Genomic DNA, 20637 nt, shown 5'->3' with positions numbered 1-20637 from the left:
CAAGGCGAGAGAAGGGTGCACCGTTCCCGGCGACACTGCAATGCCGGGTCGATGCGTGGAGTGAACGGAGCAAGCCCCTTTTTCAGCTCCCGGTGGCAAAAATCCGTTTAATATGTTGTCCTCGGGTAGAGGACATATCAGATATTAAACTGATAAGAACAGATACTACACTTGATCTTAGCCAAAAGGCCGAGAAGCGATGGGACCCAAGCGTCTGATTTCCGAGCACAGCTCTGGGGCCGGACCCCACTCGACGCGGTTCCCTGTCGGTGACACAAAAGCCAGACTGGCTGCATTATAGCCCCTCCGCCCAACTTCTCCACTGCGCAGCCCTCGCTGCCGATTGACTTTTCACAAACTCAAAGGGCTCGGCCGTACGGCAGAGCCTCCCAAAAATAGCTTGAACTCGTTGGTGTTCCTCTCCACGGAAGTCTTTAGTAAAAGGCGAAAGACTTGTGCGTTATGAAGAGAAGCCAGAGTCGGTAGAGCCCGTCTCCTCCCAGGCAGCCCAGGACCCTATCTGTCCCAGTCTCCACCCTCGCGGTTGGCTTCTGGTTGCCTGCCGAGTGCCGAATCCCGAATCCCAGCTGCCGCCCCCGATCCCCCAGCCCTCCCCATGCTCTCACAGGCTCTGACCAACGGGGTCTCGGAGATAAGAGCCTGGGCAGGCTGGGAAAAGTCTGACGTTTGGCAGGCAGGCAGGCGGGCTGGGGAGGACGCACTTTGCTTGGACTGGTTTGTGCAAAAGCACCAGCGGCACCTGGTGAAAGCTGCCAGGCCACTTGAGGCCCTTCCTTTGAGCCACGTGCAAAGTGCCATCTGAAAGTCTGTGTTTGGCCATGGCTTGGTTTTCAACAAGGCGAGAGAAGGGTGCACCGTTCCCGGCGACACTGCAATGCCGGGTCGATGCGTGGAGTGAACGGAGCAAGCCCCTTTTTCAGCTCCCGGTGGCAAAAATCCGTTTAATATGTTGTCCTCGGGTAGAGGACATATCAGATATTAAACTGATAAGAACAGATACTACACTTGATCTTAGCCAAAAGGCCGAGAAGCGATGGGACCCAAGCGTCTGATTTCCGAGCACAGCTCTGGGGCCGGACCCCACTCGACGCGGTTCCCTGTCGGTGACACAAAAGCCAGACTGGCTGCATTATAGCCCCTCCGCCCAACTTCTCCACTGCGCAGCCCTCGCTGCCGATTGACTTTTCACAAACTCAAAGGGCTCGGCCGTACGGCAGAGCCTCCCAAAAATAGCTTGAACTCGTTGGTGTTCCTCTCCACGGAAGTCTTTAGTAAAAGGCGAAAGACTTGTGCGTTATGAAGAGAAGCCAGAGTCGGTAGAGCCCGTCTCCTCCCAGGCAGCCCAGGACCCTATCTGTCCCAGTCTCCACCCTCGCGGTTGGCTTCTGGTTGCCTGCCGAGTGCCGAATCCCGAATCCCAGCTGCCGCCCCCGATCCCCCAGCCCTCCCCATGCTCTCACAGGCTCTGACCAACGGGGTCTCGGAGATAAGAGCCTGGGCAGGCTGGGAAAAGTCTGACGTTTGGCAGGCAGGCAGGCGGGCTGGGGAGGACGCACTTTGCTTGGACTGGTTTGTGCAAAAGCACCAGCGGCACCTGGTGAAAGCTGCCAGGCCACTTGAGGCCCTTCCTTTGAGCCACGTGCAAAGTGCCATCTGAAAGTCTGTGTTTGGCCATGGCTTGGTTTTCAACAAGGCGAGAGAAGGGTGCACCGTTCCCGGCGACACTGCAATGCCGGGTCGATGCGTGGAGTGAACGGAGCAAGCCCCTTTTTCAGCTCCCGGTGGCAAAAATCCGTTTAATATGTTGTCCTCGGGTAGAGGACATATCAGATATTAAACTGATAAGAACAGATACTACACTTGATCTTAGCCAAAAGGCCGAGAAGCGATGGGACCCAAGCGTCTGATTTCCGAGCACAGCTCTGGGGCCGGACCCCACTCGACGCGGTTCCCTGTCGGTGACACAAAAGCCAGACTGGCTGCATTATAGCCCCTCCGCCCAACTTCTCCACTGCGCAGCCCTCGCTGCCGATTGACTTTTCACAAACTCAAAGGGCTCGGCCGTACGGCAGAGCCTCCCAAAAATAGCTTGAACTCGTTGGTGTTCCTCTCCACGGAAGTCTTTAGTAAAAGGCGAAAGACTTGTGCGTTATGAAGAGAAGCCAGAGTCGGTAGAGCCCGTCTCCTCCCAGGCAGCCCAGGACCCTATCTGTCCCAGTCTCCACCCTCGCGGTTGGCTTCTGGTTGCCTGCCGAGTGCCGAATCCCGAATCCCAGCTGCCGCCCCCGATCCCCCAGCCCTCCCCATGCTCTCACAGGCTCTGACCAACGGGGTCTCGGAGATAAGAGCCTGGGCAGGCTGGGAAAAGTCTGACGTTTGGCAGGCAGGCAGGCGGGCTGGGGAGGACGCACTTTGCTTGGACTGGTTTGTGCAAAAGCACCAGCGGCACCTGGTGAAAGCTGCCAGGCCACTTGAGGCCCTTCCTTTGAGCCACGTGCAAAGTGCCATCTGAAAGTCTGTGTTTGGCCATGGCTTGGTTTTCAACAAGGCGAGAGAAGGGTGCACCGTTCCCGGCGACACTGCAATGCCGGGTCGATGCGTGGAGTGAACGGAGCAAGCCCCTTTTTCAGCTCCCGGTGGCAAAAATCCGTTTAATATGTTGTCCTCGGGTAGAGGACATATCAGATATTAAACTGATAAGAACAGATACTACACTTGATCTTAGCCAAAAGGCCGAGAAGCGATGGGACCCAAGCGTCTGATTTCCGAGCACAGCTCTGGGGCCGGACCCCACTCGACGCGGTTCCCTGTCGGTGACACAAAAGCCAGACTGGCTGCATTATAGCCCCTCCGCCCAACTTCTCCACTGCGCAGCCCTCGCTGCCGATTGACTTTTCACAAACTCAAAGGGCTCGGCCGTACGGCAGAGCCTCCCAAAAATAGCTTGAACTCGTTGGTGTTCCTCTCCACGGAAGTCTTTAGTAAAAGGCGAAAGACTTGTGCGTTATGAAGAGAAGCCAGAGTCGGTAGAGCCCGTCTCCTCCCAGGCAGCCCAGGACCCTATCTGTCCCAGTCTCCACCCTCGCGGTTGGCTTCTGGTTGCCTGCCGAGTGCCGAATCCCGAATCCCAGCTGCCGCCCCCGATCCCCCAGCCCTCCCCATGCTCTCACAGGCTCTGACCAACGGGGTCTCGGAGATAAGAGCCTGGGCAGGCTGGGAAAAGTCTGACGTTTGGCAGGCAGGCAGGCGGGCTGGGGAGGACGCACTTTGCTTGGACTGGTTTGTGCAAAAGCACCAGCGGCACCTGGTGAAAGCTGCCAGGCCACTTGAGGCCCTTCCTTTGAGCCACGTGCAAAGTGCCATCTGAAAGTCTGTGTTTGGCCATGGCTTGGTTTTCAACAAGGCGAGAGAAGGGTGCACCGTTCCCGGCGACACTGCAATGCCGGGTCGATGCGTGGAGTGAACGGAGCAAGCCCCTTTTTCAGCTCCCGGTGGCAAAAATCCGTTTAATATGTTGTCCTCGGGTAGAGGACATATCAGATATTAAACTGATAAGAACAGATACTACACTTGATCTTAGCCAAAAGGCCGAGAAGCGATGGGACCCAAGCGTCTGATTTCCGAGCACAGCTCTGGGGCCGGACCCCACTCGACGCGGTTCCCTGTCGGTGACACAAAAGCCAGACTGGCTGCATTATAGCCCCTCCGCCCAACTTCTCCACTGCGCAGCCCTCGCTGCCGATTGACTTTTCACAAACTCAAAGGGCTCGGCCGTACGGCAGAGCCTCCCAAAAATAGCTTGAACTCGTTGGTGTTCCTCTCCACGGAAGTCTTTAGTAAAAGGCGAAAGACTTGTGCGTTATGAAGAGAAGCCAGAGTCGGTAGAGCCCGTCTCCTCCCAGGCAGCCCAGGACCCTATCTGTCCCAGTCTCCACCCTCGCGGTTGGCTTCTGGTTGCCTGCCGAGTGCCGAATCCCGAATCCCAGCTGCCGCCCCCGATCCCCCAGCCCTCCCCATGCTCTCACAGGCTCTGACCAACGGGGTCTCGGAGATAAGAGCCTGGGCAGGCTGGGAAAAGTCTGACGTTTGGCAGGCAGGCAGGCGGGCTGGGGAGGACGCACTTTGCTTGGACTGGTTTGTGCAAAAGCACCAGCGGCACCTGGTGAAAGCTGCCAGGCCACTTGAGGCCCTTCCTTTGAGCCACGTGCAAAGTGCCATCTGAAAGTCTGTGTTTGGCCATGGCTTGGTTTTCAACAAGGCGAGAGAAGGGTGCACCGTTCCCGGCGACACTGCAATGCCGGGTCGATGCGTGGAGTGAACGGAGCAAGCCCCTTTTTCAGCTCCCGGTGGCAAAAATCCGTTTAATATGTTGTCCTCGGGTAGAGGACATATCAGATATTAAACTGATAAGAACAGATACTACACTTGATCTTAGCCAAAAGGCCGAGAAGCGATGGGACCCAAGCGTCTGATTTCCGAGCACAGCTCTGGGGCCGGACCCCACTCGACGCGGTTCCCTGTCGGTGACACAAAAGCCAGACTGGCTGCATTATAGCCCCTCCGCCCAACTTCTCCACTGCGCAGCCCTCGCTGCCGATTGACTTTTCACAAACTCAAAGGGCTCGGCCGTACGGCAGAGCCTCCCAAAAATAGCTTGAACTCGTTGGTGTTCCTCTCCACGGAAGTCTTTAGTAAAAGGCGAAAGACTTGTGCGTTATGAAGAGAAGCCAGAGTCGGTAGAGCCCGTCTCCTCCCAGGCAGCCCAGGACCCTATCTGTCCCAGTCTCCACCCTCGCGGTTGGCTTCTGGTTGCCTGCCGAGTGCCGAATCCCGAATCCCAGCTGCCGCCCCCGATCCCCCAGCCCTCCCCATGCTCTCACAGGCTCTGACCAACGGGGTCTCGGAGATAAGAGCCTGGGCAGGCTGGGAAAAGTCTGACGTTTGGCAGGCAGGCAGGCGGGCTGGGGAGGACGCACTTTGCTTGGACTGGTTTGTGCAAAAGCACCAGCGGCACCTGGTGAAAGCTGCCAGGCCACTTGAGGCCCTTCCTTTGAGCCACGTGCAAAGTGCCATCTGAAAGTCTGTGTTTGGCCATGGCTTGGTTTTCAACAAGGCGAGAGAAGGGTGCACCGTTCCCGGCGACACTGCAATGCCGGGTCGATGCGTGGAGTGAACGGAGCAAGCCCCTTTTTCAGCTCCCGGTGGCAAAAATCCGTTTAATATGTTGTCCTCGGGTAGAGGACATATCAGATATTAAACTGATAAGAACAGATACTACACTTGATCTTAGCCAAAAGGCCGAGAAGCGATGGGACCCAAGCGTCTGATTTCCGAGCACAGCTCTGGGGCCGGACCCCACTCGACGCGGTTCCCTGTCGGTGACACAAAAGCCAGACTGGCTGCATTATAGCCCCTCCGCCCAACTTCTCCACTGCGCAGCCCTCGCTGCCGATTGACTTTTCACAAACTCAAAGGGCTCGGCCGTACGGCAGAGCCTCCCAAAAATAGCTTGAACTCGTTGGTGTTCCTCTCCACGGAAGTCTTTAGTAAAAGGCGAAAGACTTGTGCGTTATGAAGAGAAGCCAGAGTCGGTAGAGCCCGTCTCCTCCCAGGCAGCCCAGGACCCTATCTGTCCCAGTCTCCACCCTCGCGGTTGGCTTCTGGTTGCCTGCCGAGTGCCGAATCCCGAATCCCAGCTGCCGCCCCCGATCCCCCAGCCCTCCCCATGCTCTCACAGGCTCTGACCAACGGGGTCTCGGAGATAAGAGCCTGGGCAGGCTGGGAAAAGTCTGACGTTTGGCAGGCAGGCAGGCGGGCTGGGGAGGACGCACTTTGCTTGGACTGGTTTGTGCAAAAGCACCAGCGGCACCTGGTGAAAGCTGCCAGGCCACTTGAGGCCCTTCCTTTGAGCCACGTGCAAAGTGCCATCTGAAAGTCTGTGTTTGGCCATGGCTTGGTTTTCAACAAGGCGAGAGAAGGGTGCACCGTTCCCGGCGACACTGCAATGCCGGGTCGATGCGTGGAGTGAACGGAGCAAGCCCCTTTTTCAGCTCCCGGTGGCAAAAATCCGTTTAATATGTTGTCCTCGGGTAGAGGACATATCAGATATTAAACTGATAAGAACAGATACTACACTTGATCTTAGCCAAAAGGCCGAGAAGCGATGGGACCCAAGCGTCTGATTTCCGAGCACAGCTCTGGGGCCGGACCCCACTCGACGCGGTTCCCTGTCGGTGACACAAAAGCCAGACTGGCTGCATTATAGCCCCTCCGCCCAACTTCTCCACTGCGCAGCCCTCGCTGCCGATTGACTTTTCACAAACTCAAAGGGCTCGGCCGTACGGCAGAGCCTCCCAAAAATAGCTTGAACTCGTTGGTGTTCCTCTCCACGGAAGTCTTTAGTAAAAGGCGAAAGACTTGTGCGTTATGAAGAGAAGCCAGAGTCGGTAGAGCCCGTCTCCTCCCAGGCAGCCCAGGACCCTATCTGTCCCAGTCTCCACCCTCGCGGTTGGCTTCTGGTTGCCTGCCGAGTGCCGAATCCCAGCTGCCGCCCCCGATCCCCCAGCCCTCCCCATGCTCTCACAGGCTCTGACCAACGGGGTCTCGGAGATAAGAGCCTGGGCAGGCTGGGAAAAGTCTGACGTTTGGCAGGCAGGCAGGCGGGCTGGGGAGGACGCACTTTGCTTGGACTGGTTTGTGCAAAAGCACCAGCGGCACCTGGTGAAAGCTGCCAGGCCACTTGAGGCCCTTCCTTTGAGCCACGTGCAAAGTGCCATCTGAAAGTCTGTGTTTGGCCATGGCTTGGTTTTCAACAAGGCGAGAGAAGGGTGCACCGTTCCCGGCGACACTGCAATGCCGGGTCGATGCGTGGAGTGAACGGAGCAAGCCCCTTTTTCAGCTCCCGGTGGCAAAAATCCGTTTAATATGTTGTCCTCGGGTAGAGGACATATCAGATATTAAACTGATAAGAACAGATACTACACTTGATCTTAGCCAAAAGGCCGAGAAGCGATGGGACCCAAGCGTCTGATTTCCGAGCACAGCTCTGGGGCCGGACCCCACTCGACGCGGTTCCCTGTCGGTGACACAAAAGCCAGACTGGCTGCATTATAGCCCCTCCGCCCAACTTCTCCACTGCGCAGCCCTCGCTGCCGATTGACTTTTCACAAACTCAAAGGGCTCGGCCGTACGGCAGAGCCTCCCAAAAATAGCTTGAACTCGTTGGTGTTCCTCTCCACGGAAGTCTTTAGTAAAAGGCGAAAGACTTGTGCGTTATGAAGAGAAGCCAGAGTCGGTAGAGCCCGTCTCCTCCCAGGCAGCCCAGGACCCTATCTGTCCCAGTCTCCACCCTCGCGGTTGGCTTCTGGTTGCCTGCCGAGTGCCGAATCCCGAATCCCAGCTGCCGCCCCCGATCCCCCAGCCCTCCCCATGCTCTCACAGGCTCTGACCAACGGGGTCTCGGAGATAAGAGCCTGGGCAGGCTGGGAAAAGTCTGACGTTTGGCAGGCAGGCAGGCGGGCTGGGGAGGACGCACTTTGCTTGGACTGGTTTGTGCAAAAGCACCAGCGGCACCTGGTGAAAGCTGCCAGGCCACTTGAGGCCCTTCCTTTGAGCCACGTGCAAAGTGCCATCTGAAAGTCTGTGTTTGGCCATGGCTTGGTTTTCAACAAGGCGAGAGAAGGGTGCACCGTTCCCGGCGACACTGCAATGCCGGGTCGATGCGTGGAGTGAACGGAGCAAGCCCCTTTTTCAGCTCCCGGTGGCAAAAATCCGTTTAATATGTTGTCCTCGGGTAGAGGACATATCAGATATTAAACTGATAAGAACAGATACTACACTTGATCTTAGCCAAAAGGCCGAGAAGCGATGGGACCCAAGCGTCTGATTTCCGAGCACAGCTCTGGGGCCGGACCCCACTCGACGCGGTTCCCTGTCGGTGACACAAAAGCCAGACTGGCTGCATTATAGCCCCTCCGCCCAACTTCTCCACTGCGCAGCCCTCGCTGCCGATTGACTTTTCACAAACTCAAAGGGCTCGGCCGTACGGCAGAGCCTCCCAAAAATAGCTTGAACTCGTTGGTGTTCCTCTCCACGGAAGTCTTTAGTAAAAGGCGAAAGACTTGTGCGTTATGAAGAGAAGCCAGAGTCGGTAGAGCCCGTCTCCTCCCAGGCAGCCCAGGACCCTATCTGTCCCAGTCTCCACCCTCGCGGTTGGCTTCTGGTTGCCTGCCGAGTGCCGAATCCCGAATCCCAGCTGCCGCCCCCGATCCCCCAGCCCTCCCCATGCTCTCACAGGCTCTGACCAACGGGGTCTCGGAGATAAGAGCCTGGGCAGGCTGGGAAAAGTCTGACGTTTGGCAGGCAGGCAGGCGGGCTGGGGAGGACGCACTTTGCTTGGACTGGTTTGTGCAAAAGCACCAGCGGCACCTGGTGAAAGCTGCCAGGCCACTTGAGGCCCTTCCTTTGAGCCACGTGCAAAGTGCCATCTGAAAGTCTGTGTTTGGCCATGGCTTGGTTTTCAACAAGGCGAGAGAAGGGTGCACCGTTCCCGGCGACACTGCAATGCCGGGTCGATGCGTGGAGTGAACGGAGCAAGCCCCTTTTTCAGCTCCCGGTGGCAAAAATCCGTTTAATATGTTGTCCTCGGGTAGAGGACATATCAGATATTAAACTGAGGTAACACTTTATTTTAAGGGGTCCTTGTTCCTGTGTAGTTACCTAATTAATTACAGTGTAATTACCTATGTAACTGCATGTAATAGCATGTACTTACATTGTAATTACATAGTGTATTTTGGTGTACTTACAGGTCCTTGTTACACTTGTAATAAGAAATGCTTGTTACAATACCTGGTCAAAGTGGCCTCTCTCTTTGGGGAAGGGGTACATCTGCAAGAAAAATGGGTGAAACCACAACCCATGTTGCCTGGGCAACCTTTTCCATCAATCTTCCTCCTGCCTCTTGAGTCTTGGAACATTTATGCTGTTTCACAACTTAGTCTATGTAACAGTTGTGTTAATACACCGTTGTTACTCTTTGATACAGTGTAATAAGAACATTAAAGTGTACCTGCTGGGATACCTCAGTTCTTAACCATTAACTGCAATAACCAGTGTCTTCGATAGTGTACCACGTGTGCTGTTACACAACTTAGTATATGTAACAGTTGTGTTAGTACACCGTTGTTACTCTTTGATACAGTGGAATGAGCACATTAAAATAAAGTGTACCTGGGTCGGGATACCTCAACTCTTACAAATTAACTGCAATAACCAGTGTCTTTGTACTGTCTTTGAGGGTTAAAAAAGTGTGTGCTTTTGTTCAAAGAAACCACGTCCGAGTGAGTGGTCTTCTCTTTGGTTCAGAGAAACCGCGTCGAAGTGAGCGCTCGGCTCGTCAAGTCCAGCTATGTTGTGTTTTTTTCTGTTGCATGCTCACTTCTCATGCTCGGGTGTAAAAGTGAGCACAGACGGCTAAACAGACTGCTAAATAATATTGTTGGATGCTTTTGCCTTGGGGAATGTCTATCTGTGAGTAGAATATGTCAATAGTGTTACATGATTGTGTATTTTTGTAATTAAGACATGATTAGTTATGTTTTCGGTAAATATACCTTGCTAGCTTTCAGTCTATGCTAACTCTTTTCATTTTGTTAATCTGGATGCTAATTGAAGTGTACCTATTCATGCAATGCTACTGTAAGTACTGTAAGTAAATTGTGTTTCTGTGATCATTTCAGTTTTATGGAGGAGAAATAGAGGACTCCATTAAAGGACAGGAAAAGATCAAGCCTTGTGGTTTTTTGGGGATAATAAAAATAAAGGACGATAAAGGAACACTGAAATGCATTTTTTTGAGTGTGTGGTTTTATGCATACAGATTGCTGATGATGTTTTCAGTTCCATATGAATTGAGTTATCCAGCATTGTCTCATTTTCTGAAAAAACGCTATTCTAGTTATTGGTTTATGTAAAAATACTTGAGTACCAAGTTTCTGCATGATGTTACATGTAAGTATGTAGCGGGTACACTTTATTTTAATGTGCTTATTCCACTGTATCAAAGAGTAACAACGGTGTACTAACACAACTGTTACATATACTAAGTTGTGTAACAGCACACGTGGTACACTATCGAAGACACTGGTTATTGCAGTTAATGGTTAAGAACTGAGGTATCCCAGCAGGTACACTTTAATGTTCTTATTACACTGTATCAAAGAGTAACAACGGTGTAGTAACACAACTGTTACATAATCTAAATCGTGTGACAGCGCACGTGGTACACTTTATTTTAATGTGCTTATTACACTGTATCAAAGAGTAACAACGGTGTACTAACACAACTGTTACATATACTAAGTTGTGTAACAGCACACGTGGTACACTATCAAAGACACTGATTATTGCAGTTAAGGACTGAGGTATCTCAGGTACACTTTAATGTTCTTATTACACTGTATCAAAGAGTAACAACGGTGTACTAACAGAACTGTTACATATACTAAGTTGTGTAACAGCACAACAGGTACACTTTATTTTAATGTGCTTATTACACTGTATCAAAGAGTTGCAACGATGTACTAACACAACTGTTACATATATTAAGTTGTGTAACAGCACACGTGGTACACTATCAAAGACACTGATTATTGCAGTTAATGTTTATGGACTGAGGTATCCCAGGTACACTTTAATGTTCTTATTACACTGTATCAAAGAGTAACAACGGTGTACTAACACAACTGTTACATATATTAAGTTGTGTAACAGCACACGTGGTACACTATCAAAGACACTGGTTATTGCAGTTAATGTGTAAGGACTGAGGTATCCCAGCAGGTACACTTCAATGTGCTCATTCCACTGTATCAAAGAGTAACAAGTGTGTATTAACAAAACTGTTACATAGACTAAGTTGTGTAACAGCACACATGTTCCAAGACTCAAGAGACAGGAGGAAGATTGATGGAAAAGGTTGCCCAGGCAACATGGGTTGTGGTTTCACCCATTTTTCTTGCAGATGTACCCCTTCCCCAAAGAGAGAGGCCACTTTGACCAGGTATTGTAACAAGCATTTCTTATTACAAGTGTAACAAGGACCTGTAAGTACACCTAAATACACTATGTATCTGTCCCAGTCTCCACCCTCGCGGTTGGCTTCTGGTTGCCTGCTGAGTGCCGAATCCCAGCTGCCGCCCCCGATCCCCCAGCCCTCCCCATGCTCTCACAGGCTCTGACCAACGGGGTCTCGGAGATAAGAGCCTGGGCAGGCTGGGAAAAGTCTGACGTTTGGCAGGCAGGCAGGCGGGCTGGGGAGGACGCACTTTGCTTGGACTGGTTTGTGCAAAAGCACCAGCGGCACCTGGTGAAAGCTGCCAGGCCACTTGAGGCCCTTCCTTTGAGCCACGTGCAAAGTGCCATCTGAAAGTCTGTGTTTGGCCATGGCTTGGTTTTCAACAAGGCGAGAGAAGGGTGCACCGTTCCCGGCGACACTGCAATGCCGGGTCGATGCGTGGAGTGAACGGAGCAAGCCCCTTTTTCAGCTCCCGGTGGCAAAAATCCGTTTAATATGTTGTCCTCGGGTAGAGGACATATCAGATATTAAACTGATAAGAACAGATACTACACTTGATCTTAGCCAAAAGGCCGAGAAGCGATGGGACCCAAGCGTCTGATTTCCGAGCACAGCTCTGGGGCCGGACCCCACTCGACGCGGTTCCCTGTCGGTGACACAAAAGCCAGACTGGCTGCATTATAGCCCCTCCGCCCAACTTCTCCACTGCGCAGCCCTCGCTGCCGATTGACTTTTCACAAACTCAAAGGGCTCGGCCGTACGGCAGAGCCTCCCAAAAATAGCTTGAACTCGTTGGTGTTCCTCTCCACGGAAGTCTTTAGTAAAAGGCGAAAGACTTGTGCGTTATGAAGAGAAGCCAGAGTCGGTAGAGCCCGTCTCCTCCCAGGCAGCCCAGGACCCTATCTGTCCCAGTCTCCACCCTCGCGGTTGGCTTCTGGTTGCCTGCCGAGTGCCGAATCCCAGCTGCCGCCCCCGATCCCCCAGCCCTCCCCATGCTCTCACAGGCTCTGACCAACGGGGTCTCGGAGATAAGAGCCTGGGCAGGCTGGGAAAAGTCTGACGTTTGGCAGGCAGGCAGGCGGGCTGGGGAGGACGCACTTTGCTTGGACTGGTTTGTGCAAAAGCACCAGCGGCACCTGGTGAAAGCTGCCAGGCCACTTGAGGCCCTTCCTTTGAGCCACGTGCAAAGTGCCATCTGAAAGTCTGTGTTTGGCCATGGCTTGGTTTTCAACAAGGCGAGAGAAGGGTGCACCGTTCCCGGCGACACTGCAATGCCGGGTCGATGCGTGGAGTGAACGGAGCAAGCCCCTTTTTCAGCTCCCGGTGGCAAAAATCCGTTTAATATGTTGTCCTCGGGTAGAGGACATATCAGATATTAAACTGATAAGAACAGATACTACACTTGATCTTAGCCAAAAGGCCGAGAAGCGATGGGACCCAAGCGTCTGATTTCCGAGCACAGCTCTGGGGCCGGACCCCACTCGACGCGGTTCCCTGTCGGTGACACAAAAGCCAGACTGGCTGCATTATAGCCCCTCCGCCCAACTTCTCCACTGCGCAGCCCTCGCTGCCGATTGACTTTTCACAAACTCAAAGGGCTCGGCCGTACGGCAGAGCCTCCCAAAAATAGCTTGAACTCGTTGGTGTTCCTCTCCACGGAAGTCTTTAGTAAAAGGCGAAAGACTTGTGCGTTATGAAGAGAAGCCAGAGTCGGTAGAGCCCGTCTCCTCCCAGGCAGCCCAGGACCCTATCTGTCCCAGTCTCCACCCTCGCGGTTGGCTTCTGGTTGCCTGCCGAGTGCCGAATCCCAGCTGCCGCCCCCGATCCCCCAGCCCTCCCCATGCTCTCACAGGCTCTGACCAACAGGGTCTCGGAGATAAGAGCCTGGGCAGGCTGGGAAAAGTCTGACGTTTGGCAGGCAGGCAGGCGGGCTGGGGAGGACGCACTTTGCTTGGACTGGTTTGTGCAAAAGCACCAGCGGCACCTGGTGAAAGCTGCCAGGCCACTTGAGGCCCTTCCTTTGAGCCACGTGCAAAGTGCCATCTGAAAGTCTGTGTTTGGCCATGGCTTGGTTTTCAACAAGGCGAGAGAAGGGTGCACCGTTCCCGGCGACACTGCAATGCCGGGTCGATGCGTGGAGTGAACGGAGCAAGCCCCTTTTTCAGCTCCCGGTGGCAAAAATCCGTTTAATATGTTGTCCTCGGGTAGAGGACATATCAGATATTAAACTGATAAGAACAGATACTACACTTGATCTTAGCCAAAAGGCCGAGAAGCGATGGGACCCAAGCGTCTGATTTCCGAGCACAGCTCTGGGGCCGGACCCCACTCGACGCGGTTCCCTGTCGGTGACACAAAAGCCAGACTGGCTGCATTATAGCCCCTCCGCCCAACTTCTCCACTGCGCAGCCCTCGCTGCCGATTGACTTTTCACAAACTCAAAGGGCTCGGCCGTACGGCAGAGCCTCCCAAAAATAGCTTGAACTCGTTGGTGTTCCTCTCCACGGAAGTCTTTAGTAAAAGGCGAAAGACTTGTGCGTTATGAAGAGAAGCCAGAGTCGGTAGAGCCCGTCTCCTCCCAGGCAGCCCAGGACCCTATCTGTCCCAGTCTCCACCCTCGCGGTTGGCTTCTGGTTGCCTGCCGAGTGCCGAATCCCAGCTGCCGCCCCCGATCCCCCAGCCCTCCCCATGCTCTCACAGGCTCTGACCAACAGGGTCTCGGAGATAAGAGCCTGGGCAGGCTGGGAAAAGTCTGACGTTTGGCAGGCAGGCAGGCGGGCTGGGGAGGACGCACTTTGCTTGGACTGGTTTGTGCAAAAGCACCAGCGGCACCTGGTGAAAGCTGCCAGGCCACTTGAGGCCCTTCCTTTGAGCCACGTGCAAAGTGCCATCTGAAAGTCTGTGTTTGGCCATGGCTTGGTTTTCAACAAGGCGAGAGAAGGGTGCACCGTTCCCGGCGACACTGCAATGCCGGGTCGATGCGTGGAGTGAACGGAGCAAGCCCCTTTTTCAGCTCCCGGTGGCAAAAATCCGTTTAATATGTTGTCCTCGGGTAGAGGACATATCAGATATTAAACTGATAAGAACAGATACTACACTTGATCTTAGCCAAAAGGCCGAGAAGCGATGGGACCCAAGCGTCTGATTTCCGAGCACAGCTCTGGGGCCGGACCCCACTCGACGCGGTTCCCTGTCGGTGACACAAAAGCCAGACTGGCTGCATTATAGCCCCTCCGCCCAACTTCTCCACTGCGCAGCCCTCGCTGCCGATTGACTTTTCACAAACTCAAAGGGCTCGGCCGTACGGCAGAGCCTCCCAAAAATAGCTTGAACTCGTTGGTGTTCCTCTCCACGGAAGTCTTTAGTAAAAGGCGAAAGACTTGTGCGTTATGAAGAGAAGCCAGAGTCGGTAGAGCCCGTCTCCTCCCAGGCAGCCCAGGACCCTATCTGTCCCAGTCTCCACCCTCGCGGTTGGCTTCTGGTTGCCTGCCGAGTGCCGAATCCCAGCTGCCGCCCCCGATCCCCCAGCCCTCCCCATGCTCTCACAGGCTCTGACCAACGGGGTCTCGGAGATAAGAGCCTGGGCAGGCTGGGAAAAGTCTGACGTTTGGCAGGCAGGCAGGCGGGCTGGGGAGGACGCACTTTGCTTGGACTGGTTTGTGCAAAAGCACCAGCGGCACCTGGTGAAAGCTGCCAGGCCACTTGAGGCCCTTCCTTTGAGCCACGTGCAAAGTGCCATCTGAAAGTCTGTGTTTGGCCATGGCTTGGTTTTCAACAAGGCGAGAGAAGGGTGCACCGTTCCCGGCGACACTGCAATGCCGGGTCGATGCGTGGAGTGAACGGAGCAAGCCCCTTTTTCAGCTCCCGGTGGCAAAAATCCGTTTAATATGTTGTCCTCGGGTAGAGGACATATCAGATATTAAACTGATAAGAACAGATACTACACTTGATCTTAGCCAAAAGGCCGAGAAGCGATGGGACCCAAGCGTCTGATTTCCGAGCACAGCTCTGGGGCCGGACCCCACTCGACGCGGTTCCCTGTCGGTGACACAAAAGCCAGACTGGCTGCATTATAGCCCCTCCGCCCAACTTCTCCACTGCGCAGCCCTCGCTGCCGATTGACTTTTCACAAACTCAAAGGGCTCGGCCGTACGGCAGAGCCTCCCAAAAATAGCTTGAACTCGTTGGTGTTCCTCTCCACGGAAGTCTTTAGTAAAAGGCGAAAGACTTGTGCGTTATGAAGAGAAGCCAGAGTCGGTAGAGCCCGTCTCCTCCCAGGCAGCCCAGGACCCTATCTGTCCCAGTCTCCACCCTCGCGGTTGGCTTCTGGTTGCCTGCCGAGTGCCGAATCCCAGCTGCCGCCCCCGATCCCCCAGCCCTCCCCATGCTCTCACAGGCTCTGACCAACGGGGTCTCGGAGATAAGAGCCTGGGCAGGCTGGGAAAAGTCTGACGTTTGGCAGGCAGGCAGGCGGGCTGGGGAGGACGCACTTTGCTTGGACTGGTTTGTGCAAAAGCACCAGCGGCACCTGGTGAAAGCTGCCAGGCCACTTGAGGCCCTTCCTTTGAGCCACGTGCAAAGTGCCATCTGAAAGTCTGTGTTTGGCCATGGCTTGGTTTTCAACAAGGCGAGAGAAGGGTGCACCGTTCCCGGCGACACTGCAATGCCGGGTCGATGCGTGGAGTGAACGGAGCAAGCCCCTTTTTCAGCTCCCGGTGGCAAAAATCCGTTTAATATGTTGTCCTCGGGTAGAGGACATATCAGATATTAAACTGATAAGAACAGATACTACACTTGATCTTAGCCAAAAGGCCGAGAAGCGATGGGACCCAAGCGTCTGATTTCCGAGCACAGCTCTGGGGCCGGACCCCACTCGACGCGGTTCCCTGTCGGTGACACAAAAGCCAGACTGGCTGCATTATAGCCCCTCCGCCCAACTTCTCCACTGCGCAGCCCTCGCTGCCGATTGACTTTTCACAAACTCAAAGGGCTCGGCCGTACGGCAGAGCCTCCCAAAAATAGCTTGAACTCGTTGGTGTTCCTCTCCACGGAAGTCTTTAGTAAAAGGCGAAAGACTTGTGCGTTATGAAGAGAAGCCAGAGTCGGTAGAGCCCGTCTCCTCCCAGGCAGCCCAGGACCCTATCTGTCCCAGTCTCCACCCTCGCGGTTGGCTTCTGGTTGCCTGCCGAGTGCCGAATCCCAGCTGCCGCCCCCGATCCCCCAGCCCTCCCCATGCTCTCACAGGCTCTGACCAACGGGGTCTCGGAGATAAGAGCCTGGGCAGGCTGGGAAAAGTCTGACGTTTGGCAGGCAGGCAGGCGGGCTGGGGAGGACGCACTTTGCTTGGACTGGTTTGTGCAAAAGCACCAGCGGCACCTGGTGAAAGCTGCCAGGCCACTTGAGGCCCTTCCTTTGAGCCACGTGCAAAGTGCCATCTGAAAGTCTGTGTTTGGCCATGGCTTGGTTTTCAACAAGGCGAGAGAAGGGTGCACCGTTCCCGGCGACACTGCAATGCCGGGTCGATGCGTGGAGTGAACGGAGCAAGCCCCTTTTTCAGCTCCCGGTGGCAAAAATCCGTTTAATATGTTGTCCTCGGGTAGAGGACATATCAGATATTAAACTGATAAGAACAGATACTACACTTGATCTTAGCCAAAAGGCCGAGAAGCGATGGGACCCAAGCGTCTGATTTCCGAGCACAGCTCTGGGGCCGGACCCCACTCGACGCGGTTCCCTGTCGGTGACACAAAAGCCAGACTGGCTGCATTATAGCCCCTCCGCCCAACTTCTCCACTGCGCAGCCCTCGCTGCCGATTGACTTTTCACAAACTCAAAGGGCTCGGCCGTACGGCAGAGCCTCCCAAAAATAGCTTGAACTCGTTGGTGTTCCTCTCCACGGAAGTCTTTAGTAAAAGGCGAAAGACTTGTGCGTTATGAAGAGAAGCCAGAGTCGGTAGAGCCCGTCTCCTCCCAGGCAGCCCAGGACCCTATCTGTCCCAGTCTCCACCCTCGCGGTTGGCTTCTGGTTGCCTGCCGAGTGCCGAATCCCAGCTGCCGCCCCCGATCCCCCAGCCCTCCCCATGCTCTCACAGGCTCTGACCAACGGGGTCTCGGAGATAAGAGCCTGGGCAGGCTGGGAAAAGTCTGACGTTTGGCAGGCAGGCAGGCGGGCTGGGGAGGACGCACTTTGCTTGGACTGGTTTGTGCAAAAGCACCAGCGGCACCTGGTGAAAGCTGCCAGGCCACTTGAGGCCCTTCCTTTGAGCCACGTGCAAAGTGCCATCTGAAAGTCTGTGTTTGGCCATGGCTTGGTTTTCAACAAGGCGAGAGAAGGGTGCACCGTTCCCGGCGACACTGCAATGCCGGGTCGATGCGTGGAGTGAACGGAGCAAGCCCCTTTTTCAGCTCCCGGTGGCAAAAATCCGTTTAATATGTTGTCCTCGGGTAGAGGACATATCAGATATTAAACTGATAAGAACAGATACTACACTTGATCTTAGCCAAAAGGCCGAGAAGCGATGGGACCCAAGCGTCTGATTTCCGAGCACAGCTCTGGGGCCGGACCCCACTCGACGCGGTTCCCTGTCGGTGACACAAAAGCCAGACTGGCTGCATTATAGCCCCTCCGCCCAACTTCTCCACTGCGCAGCCCTCGCTGCCGATTGACTTTTCACAAACTCAAAGGGCTCGGCCGTACGGCAGAGCCTCCCAAAAATAGCTTGAACTCGTTGGTGTTCCTCTCCACGGAAGTCTTTAGTAAAAGGCGAAAGACTTGTGCGTTATGAAGAGAAGCCAGAGTCGGTAGAGCCCGTCTCCTCCCAGGCAGCCCAGGACCCTATCTGTCCCAGTCTCCACCCTCGCGGTTGGCTTCTGGTTGCCTGCCGAGTGCCGAATCCCAGCTGCCGCCCCCGATCCCCCAGCCCTCCCCATGCTCTCACAGGCTCTGACCAACGGGGTCTCGGAGATAAGAGCCTGGGCAGGCTGGGAAAAGTCTGACGTTTGGCAGGCAGGCAGGCGGGCTGGGGAGGACGCACTTTGCTTGGACTGGTTTGTGCAAAAGCACCAGCGGCACCTGGTGAAAGCTGCCAGGCCACTTGAGGCCCTTCCTTTGAGCCACGTGCAAAGTGCCATCTGAAAGTCTGTGTTTGGCCATGGCTTGGTTTTCAACAAGGCGAGAGAAGGGTGCACCGTTCCCGGCGACACTGCAATGCCGGGTCGATGCGTGGAGTGAACGGAGCAAGCCCCTTTTTCAGCTCCCGGTGGCAAAAATCCGTTTAATATGTTGTCCTCGGGTAGAGGACATATCAGATATTAAACTGATAAGAACAGATACTACACTTGATCTTAGCCAAAAGGCCGAGAAGCGATGGGACCCAAGCGTCTGATTTCCGAGCACAGCTCTGGGGCCGGACCCCACTCGACGCGGTTCCCTGTCGGTGACACAAAAGCCAGACTGGCTGCATTATAGCCCCTCCGCCCAACTTCTCCACTGCGCAGCCCTCGCTGCCGATTGACTTTTCACAAACTCAAAGGGCTCGGCCGTACGGCAGAGCCTCCCAAAAATAGCTTGAACTCATTGGTGTTCCTCTCCACGGAAGTCTTTAGTAAAAGGCGAAAGACTTGTGCGTTATGAAGAGAAGCCAGAGTCGGTAGAGCCCGTCTCCTCCCAGGCAGCCCAGGACCCTATCTGTCCCAGTCTCCACCCTCGCGGTTGGCTTCTGGTTGCCTGCCGAGTGCCGAATCCCAGCTGCCGCCCCCGATCCCCCAGCCCTCCCCATGCTCTCACAGGCTCTGACCAACGGGGTCTCGGAGATAAGAGCCTGGGCAGGCTGGGAAAAGTCTGACGTTTGGCAGGCAGGCAGGCGGGCTGGGGAGGACGCACTTTGCTTGGACTGGTTTGTGCAAAAGCACCAGCGGCACCTGGTGAAAGCTGCCAGGCCACTTGAGGCCCTTCCTTTGAGCCACGTGCAAAGTGCCATCTGAAAGTCTGTGTTTGGCCATGGCTTGGTTTTCAACAAGGCGAGAGAAGGGTGCACCGTTCCCGGCGACACTGCAATGCCGGGTCGATGCGTGGAGTGAACGGAGCAAGCCCCTTTTTCAGCTCCCGGTGGCAAAAATCCGTTTAATATGTTGTCCTCGGGTAGAGGACATATCAGATATTAAACTGATAAGAACAGATACTACACTTGATCTTAGCCAAAAGGCCGAGAAGCGATGGGACCCAAGCGTCTGATTTCCGAGCACAGCTCTGGGGCCGGACCCCACTCGACGCGGTTCCCTGTCGGTGACACAAAAGCCAGACTGGCTGCATTATAGCCCCTCCGCCCAACTTCTCCACTGCGCAGCCCTCGCTGCCGATTGACTTTTCACAAACTCAAAGGGCTCGGCCGTACGGCAGAGCCTCCCAAAAATAGCTTGAACTCGTTGGTGTTCCTCTCCACGGAAGTCTTTAGTAAAAGGCGAAAGACTTGTGCGTTATGAAGAGAAGCCAGAGTCGGTAGAGCCCGTCTCCTCCCAGGCAGCCCAGGACCCTATCTGTCCCAGTCTCCACCCTCGCGGTTGGCTTCTGGTTGCCTGCCGAGTGCCGAATCCCAGCTGCCGCCCCCGATCCCCCAGCCCTCCCCATGCTCTCACAGGCTCTGACCAACGGGGTCTCGGAGATAAGAGCCTGGGCAGGCTGGGAAAAGTCTGACGTTTGGCAGGCAGGCAGGCGGGCTGGGGAGGACGCACTTTGCTTGGACTGGTTTGTGCAAAAGCACCAGCGGCACCTGGTGAAAGCTGCCAGGCCACTTGAGGCCCTTCCTTTGAGCCACGTGCAAAGTGCCATCTGAAAGTCTGTGTTTGGCCATGGCTTGGTTTTCAACAAGGCGAGAGAAGGGTGCACCGTTCCCGGCGACACTGCAATGCCGGGTCGATGCGTGGAGTGAACGGAGCAAGCCCCTTTTTCAGCTCCCGGTGGCAAAAATCCGTTTAATATGTTGTCCTCGGGTAGAGGACATATCAGATATTAAACTGATAAGAACAGATACTACACTTGATCTTAGCCAAAAGGCCGAGAAGCGATGGGACCCAAGCGTCTGATTTCCGAGCACAGCTCTGGGGCCGGACCCCACTCGACGCGGTTCCCTGTCGGTGACACAAAAGCCAGACTGGCTGCATTATAGCCCCTCCGCCCAACTTCTCCACTGCGCAGCCCTCGCTGCCGATTGACTTTTCACAAACTCAAAGGGCTCGGCCGTACGGCAGAGCCTCCCAAAAATAGCTTGAACTCGTTGGTGTTCCTCTCCACGGAAGTCTTTAGTAAAAGGCGAAAGACTTGTGCGTTATGAAGAGAAGCCAGAGTCGGTAGAGCCCGTCTCCTCCCAGGCAGCCCAGGACCCTATCTGTCCCAGTCTCCACCCTCGCGGTTGGCTTCTGGTTGCCTGCCGAGTGCCGAATCCCAGCTGCCGCCCCCGATCCCCCAGCCCTCCCCATGCTCTCACAGGCTCTGACCAACGGGGTCTCGGAGATAAGAGCCTGGGCAGGCTGGGAAAAGTCTG

At 54.7% G+C, this 20637-nt stretch overlaps 42 non-coding genes and 1 pseudogene across 42 annotated transcripts; all 43 read right to left on the bottom strand.

Annotated features, from left to right (window-relative positions):
• Window positions 1-10: 10 nt before the first annotated feature.
• On the bottom strand, window positions 11-201 carry LOC146964419 (U2 spliceosomal RNA). The gene has a single exon (XR_015034924.1). It is a non-coding gene; the product is annotated as a U2 spliceosomal RNA (small nuclear RNA).
• Window positions 202-365: 164 nt separating this feature from the next.
• On the bottom strand, window positions 366-482 carry LOC146964418 (U5 spliceosomal RNA). The gene has a single exon (XR_015034831.1). It is a non-coding gene; the product is annotated as a U5 spliceosomal RNA (small nuclear RNA).
• A 383-nt stretch (window positions 483-865) lies between these two features.
• Window positions 866-1056, bottom strand: LOC146964417 (U2 spliceosomal RNA). Its single transcript, XR_015034922.1, has one exon. It is a non-coding gene; the product is annotated as a U2 spliceosomal RNA (small nuclear RNA).
• Window positions 1057-1220: 164 nt separating this feature from the next.
• Window positions 1221-1337, bottom strand: LOC146964416 (U5 spliceosomal RNA). The gene has a single exon (XR_015034830.1). It is a non-coding gene; the product is annotated as a U5 spliceosomal RNA (small nuclear RNA).
• A 383-nt stretch (window positions 1338-1720) lies between these two features.
• Window positions 1721-1911, bottom strand: LOC146964415 (U2 spliceosomal RNA). Its single transcript, XR_015034921.1, has one exon. It is a non-coding gene; the product is annotated as a U2 spliceosomal RNA (small nuclear RNA).
• A 164-nt stretch (window positions 1912-2075) lies between these two features.
• LOC146964414 (U5 spliceosomal RNA) lies at window positions 2076-2192 on the bottom strand. The gene has a single exon (XR_015034829.1). It is a non-coding gene; the product is annotated as a U5 spliceosomal RNA (small nuclear RNA).
• Window positions 2193-2575: 383 nt separating this feature from the next.
• Window positions 2576-2766, bottom strand: LOC146964413 (U2 spliceosomal RNA). Its single transcript, XR_015034920.1, has one exon. It is a non-coding gene; the product is annotated as a U2 spliceosomal RNA (small nuclear RNA).
• A 164-nt stretch (window positions 2767-2930) lies between these two features.
• On the bottom strand, window positions 2931-3047 carry LOC146964412 (U5 spliceosomal RNA). The gene has a single exon (XR_015034828.1). It is a non-coding gene; the product is annotated as a U5 spliceosomal RNA (small nuclear RNA).
• Window positions 3048-3430: 383 nt separating this feature from the next.
• On the bottom strand, window positions 3431-3621 carry LOC146964411 (U2 spliceosomal RNA). Its single transcript, XR_015034919.1, has one exon. It is a non-coding gene; the product is annotated as a U2 spliceosomal RNA (small nuclear RNA).
• A 164-nt stretch (window positions 3622-3785) lies between these two features.
• LOC146964410 (U5 spliceosomal RNA) lies at window positions 3786-3902 on the bottom strand. Its single transcript, XR_015034827.1, has one exon. It is a non-coding gene; the product is annotated as a U5 spliceosomal RNA (small nuclear RNA).
• Window positions 3903-4285: 383 nt separating this feature from the next.
• LOC146964409 (U2 spliceosomal RNA) lies at window positions 4286-4476 on the bottom strand. Its single transcript, XR_015034918.1, has one exon. It is a non-coding gene; the product is annotated as a U2 spliceosomal RNA (small nuclear RNA).
• A 164-nt stretch (window positions 4477-4640) lies between these two features.
• On the bottom strand, window positions 4641-4757 carry LOC146964408 (U5 spliceosomal RNA). The gene has a single exon (XR_015034826.1). It is a non-coding gene; the product is annotated as a U5 spliceosomal RNA (small nuclear RNA).
• A 383-nt stretch (window positions 4758-5140) lies between these two features.
• Window positions 5141-5331, bottom strand: LOC146964407 (U2 spliceosomal RNA). Its single transcript, XR_015034917.1, has one exon. It is a non-coding gene; the product is annotated as a U2 spliceosomal RNA (small nuclear RNA).
• Window positions 5332-5495: 164 nt separating this feature from the next.
• LOC146964406 (U5 spliceosomal RNA) lies at window positions 5496-5612 on the bottom strand. Its single transcript, XR_015034825.1, has one exon. It is a non-coding gene; the product is annotated as a U5 spliceosomal RNA (small nuclear RNA).
• Window positions 5613-5995: 383 nt separating this feature from the next.
• Window positions 5996-6186, bottom strand: LOC146964405 (U2 spliceosomal RNA). Its single transcript, XR_015034916.1, has one exon. It is a non-coding gene; the product is annotated as a U2 spliceosomal RNA (small nuclear RNA).
• Window positions 6187-6350: 164 nt separating this feature from the next.
• Window positions 6351-6467, bottom strand: LOC146964404 (U5 spliceosomal RNA). Its single transcript, XR_015034823.1, has one exon. It is a non-coding gene; the product is annotated as a U5 spliceosomal RNA (small nuclear RNA).
• A 376-nt stretch (window positions 6468-6843) lies between these two features.
• On the bottom strand, window positions 6844-7034 carry LOC146964403 (U2 spliceosomal RNA). Its single transcript, XR_015034915.1, has one exon. It is a non-coding gene; the product is annotated as a U2 spliceosomal RNA (small nuclear RNA).
• Window positions 7035-7198: 164 nt separating this feature from the next.
• Window positions 7199-7315, bottom strand: LOC146964402 (U5 spliceosomal RNA). The gene has a single exon (XR_015034822.1). It is a non-coding gene; the product is annotated as a U5 spliceosomal RNA (small nuclear RNA).
• A 383-nt stretch (window positions 7316-7698) lies between these two features.
• Window positions 7699-7889, bottom strand: LOC146964401 (U2 spliceosomal RNA). The gene has a single exon (XR_015034914.1). It is a non-coding gene; the product is annotated as a U2 spliceosomal RNA (small nuclear RNA).
• A 164-nt stretch (window positions 7890-8053) lies between these two features.
• LOC146964400 (U5 spliceosomal RNA) lies at window positions 8054-8170 on the bottom strand. Its single transcript, XR_015034821.1, has one exon. It is a non-coding gene; the product is annotated as a U5 spliceosomal RNA (small nuclear RNA).
• A 383-nt stretch (window positions 8171-8553) lies between these two features.
• LOC146964399 (U2 spliceosomal RNA) lies at window positions 8554-8719 on the bottom strand (annotated as a pseudogene).
• A 2772-nt stretch (window positions 8720-11491) lies between these two features.
• Window positions 11492-11682, bottom strand: LOC146964398 (U2 spliceosomal RNA). The gene has a single exon (XR_015034913.1). It is a non-coding gene; the product is annotated as a U2 spliceosomal RNA (small nuclear RNA).
• Window positions 11683-11846: 164 nt separating this feature from the next.
• On the bottom strand, window positions 11847-11963 carry LOC146964397 (U5 spliceosomal RNA). Its single transcript, XR_015034820.1, has one exon. It is a non-coding gene; the product is annotated as a U5 spliceosomal RNA (small nuclear RNA).
• A 376-nt stretch (window positions 11964-12339) lies between these two features.
• On the bottom strand, window positions 12340-12530 carry LOC146964396 (U2 spliceosomal RNA). Its single transcript, XR_015034911.1, has one exon. It is a non-coding gene; the product is annotated as a U2 spliceosomal RNA (small nuclear RNA).
• Window positions 12531-12694: 164 nt separating this feature from the next.
• Window positions 12695-12811, bottom strand: LOC146964395 (U5 spliceosomal RNA). The gene has a single exon (XR_015034819.1). It is a non-coding gene; the product is annotated as a U5 spliceosomal RNA (small nuclear RNA).
• A 376-nt stretch (window positions 12812-13187) lies between these two features.
• LOC146964394 (U2 spliceosomal RNA) lies at window positions 13188-13378 on the bottom strand. Its single transcript, XR_015034910.1, has one exon. It is a non-coding gene; the product is annotated as a U2 spliceosomal RNA (small nuclear RNA).
• A 164-nt stretch (window positions 13379-13542) lies between these two features.
• Window positions 13543-13659, bottom strand: LOC146964393 (U5 spliceosomal RNA). The gene has a single exon (XR_015034818.1). It is a non-coding gene; the product is annotated as a U5 spliceosomal RNA (small nuclear RNA).
• Window positions 13660-14035: 376 nt separating this feature from the next.
• On the bottom strand, window positions 14036-14226 carry LOC146964392 (U2 spliceosomal RNA). Its single transcript, XR_015034909.1, has one exon. It is a non-coding gene; the product is annotated as a U2 spliceosomal RNA (small nuclear RNA).
• Window positions 14227-14390: 164 nt separating this feature from the next.
• LOC146964391 (U5 spliceosomal RNA) lies at window positions 14391-14507 on the bottom strand. Its single transcript, XR_015034817.1, has one exon. It is a non-coding gene; the product is annotated as a U5 spliceosomal RNA (small nuclear RNA).
• Window positions 14508-14883: 376 nt separating this feature from the next.
• Window positions 14884-15074, bottom strand: LOC146964390 (U2 spliceosomal RNA). Its single transcript, XR_015034908.1, has one exon. It is a non-coding gene; the product is annotated as a U2 spliceosomal RNA (small nuclear RNA).
• A 164-nt stretch (window positions 15075-15238) lies between these two features.
• Window positions 15239-15355, bottom strand: LOC146964389 (U5 spliceosomal RNA). Its single transcript, XR_015034816.1, has one exon. It is a non-coding gene; the product is annotated as a U5 spliceosomal RNA (small nuclear RNA).
• Window positions 15356-15731: 376 nt separating this feature from the next.
• On the bottom strand, window positions 15732-15922 carry LOC146964388 (U2 spliceosomal RNA). The gene has a single exon (XR_015034907.1). It is a non-coding gene; the product is annotated as a U2 spliceosomal RNA (small nuclear RNA).
• Window positions 15923-16086: 164 nt separating this feature from the next.
• LOC146964387 (U5 spliceosomal RNA) lies at window positions 16087-16203 on the bottom strand. Its single transcript, XR_015034815.1, has one exon. It is a non-coding gene; the product is annotated as a U5 spliceosomal RNA (small nuclear RNA).
• Window positions 16204-16579: 376 nt separating this feature from the next.
• On the bottom strand, window positions 16580-16770 carry LOC146964386 (U2 spliceosomal RNA). Its single transcript, XR_015034906.1, has one exon. It is a non-coding gene; the product is annotated as a U2 spliceosomal RNA (small nuclear RNA).
• Window positions 16771-16934: 164 nt separating this feature from the next.
• Window positions 16935-17051, bottom strand: LOC146964385 (U5 spliceosomal RNA). Its single transcript, XR_015034814.1, has one exon. It is a non-coding gene; the product is annotated as a U5 spliceosomal RNA (small nuclear RNA).
• Window positions 17052-17427: 376 nt separating this feature from the next.
• LOC146964384 (U2 spliceosomal RNA) lies at window positions 17428-17618 on the bottom strand. Its single transcript, XR_015034905.1, has one exon. It is a non-coding gene; the product is annotated as a U2 spliceosomal RNA (small nuclear RNA).
• A 164-nt stretch (window positions 17619-17782) lies between these two features.
• Window positions 17783-17899, bottom strand: LOC146964383 (U5 spliceosomal RNA). The gene has a single exon (XR_015034812.1). It is a non-coding gene; the product is annotated as a U5 spliceosomal RNA (small nuclear RNA).
• A 376-nt stretch (window positions 17900-18275) lies between these two features.
• Window positions 18276-18466, bottom strand: LOC146964382 (U2 spliceosomal RNA). The gene has a single exon (XR_015034904.1). It is a non-coding gene; the product is annotated as a U2 spliceosomal RNA (small nuclear RNA).
• Window positions 18467-18630: 164 nt separating this feature from the next.
• Window positions 18631-18747, bottom strand: LOC146964381 (U5 spliceosomal RNA). The gene has a single exon (XR_015035021.1). It is a non-coding gene; the product is annotated as a U5 spliceosomal RNA (small nuclear RNA).
• Window positions 18748-19123: 376 nt separating this feature from the next.
• LOC146964380 (U2 spliceosomal RNA) lies at window positions 19124-19314 on the bottom strand. Its single transcript, XR_015034903.1, has one exon. It is a non-coding gene; the product is annotated as a U2 spliceosomal RNA (small nuclear RNA).
• Window positions 19315-19478: 164 nt separating this feature from the next.
• LOC146964379 (U5 spliceosomal RNA) lies at window positions 19479-19595 on the bottom strand. The gene has a single exon (XR_015034811.1). It is a non-coding gene; the product is annotated as a U5 spliceosomal RNA (small nuclear RNA).
• Window positions 19596-19971: 376 nt separating this feature from the next.
• On the bottom strand, window positions 19972-20162 carry LOC146964378 (U2 spliceosomal RNA). The gene has a single exon (XR_015034902.1). It is a non-coding gene; the product is annotated as a U2 spliceosomal RNA (small nuclear RNA).
• Window positions 20163-20326: 164 nt separating this feature from the next.
• Window positions 20327-20443, bottom strand: LOC146964377 (U5 spliceosomal RNA). Its single transcript, XR_015034810.1, has one exon. It is a non-coding gene; the product is annotated as a U5 spliceosomal RNA (small nuclear RNA).
• Window positions 20444-20637: the final 194 nt, after the last annotated feature.

This window comes from Trachurus japonicus, chromosome 22 (genome assembly GCF_045865225.1).
Source record: "Trachurus japonicus isolate A0001 chromosome 22, Traja_1.0".
In the NCBI taxonomy this organism is placed as follows: Eukaryota; Metazoa; Chordata; class Actinopteri; order Carangiformes; family Carangidae; genus Trachurus; species Trachurus japonicus.
Note: the sequence above shows the minus strand (reverse complement) of the source record. Positions and strands in the feature narration are given on the sequence as shown.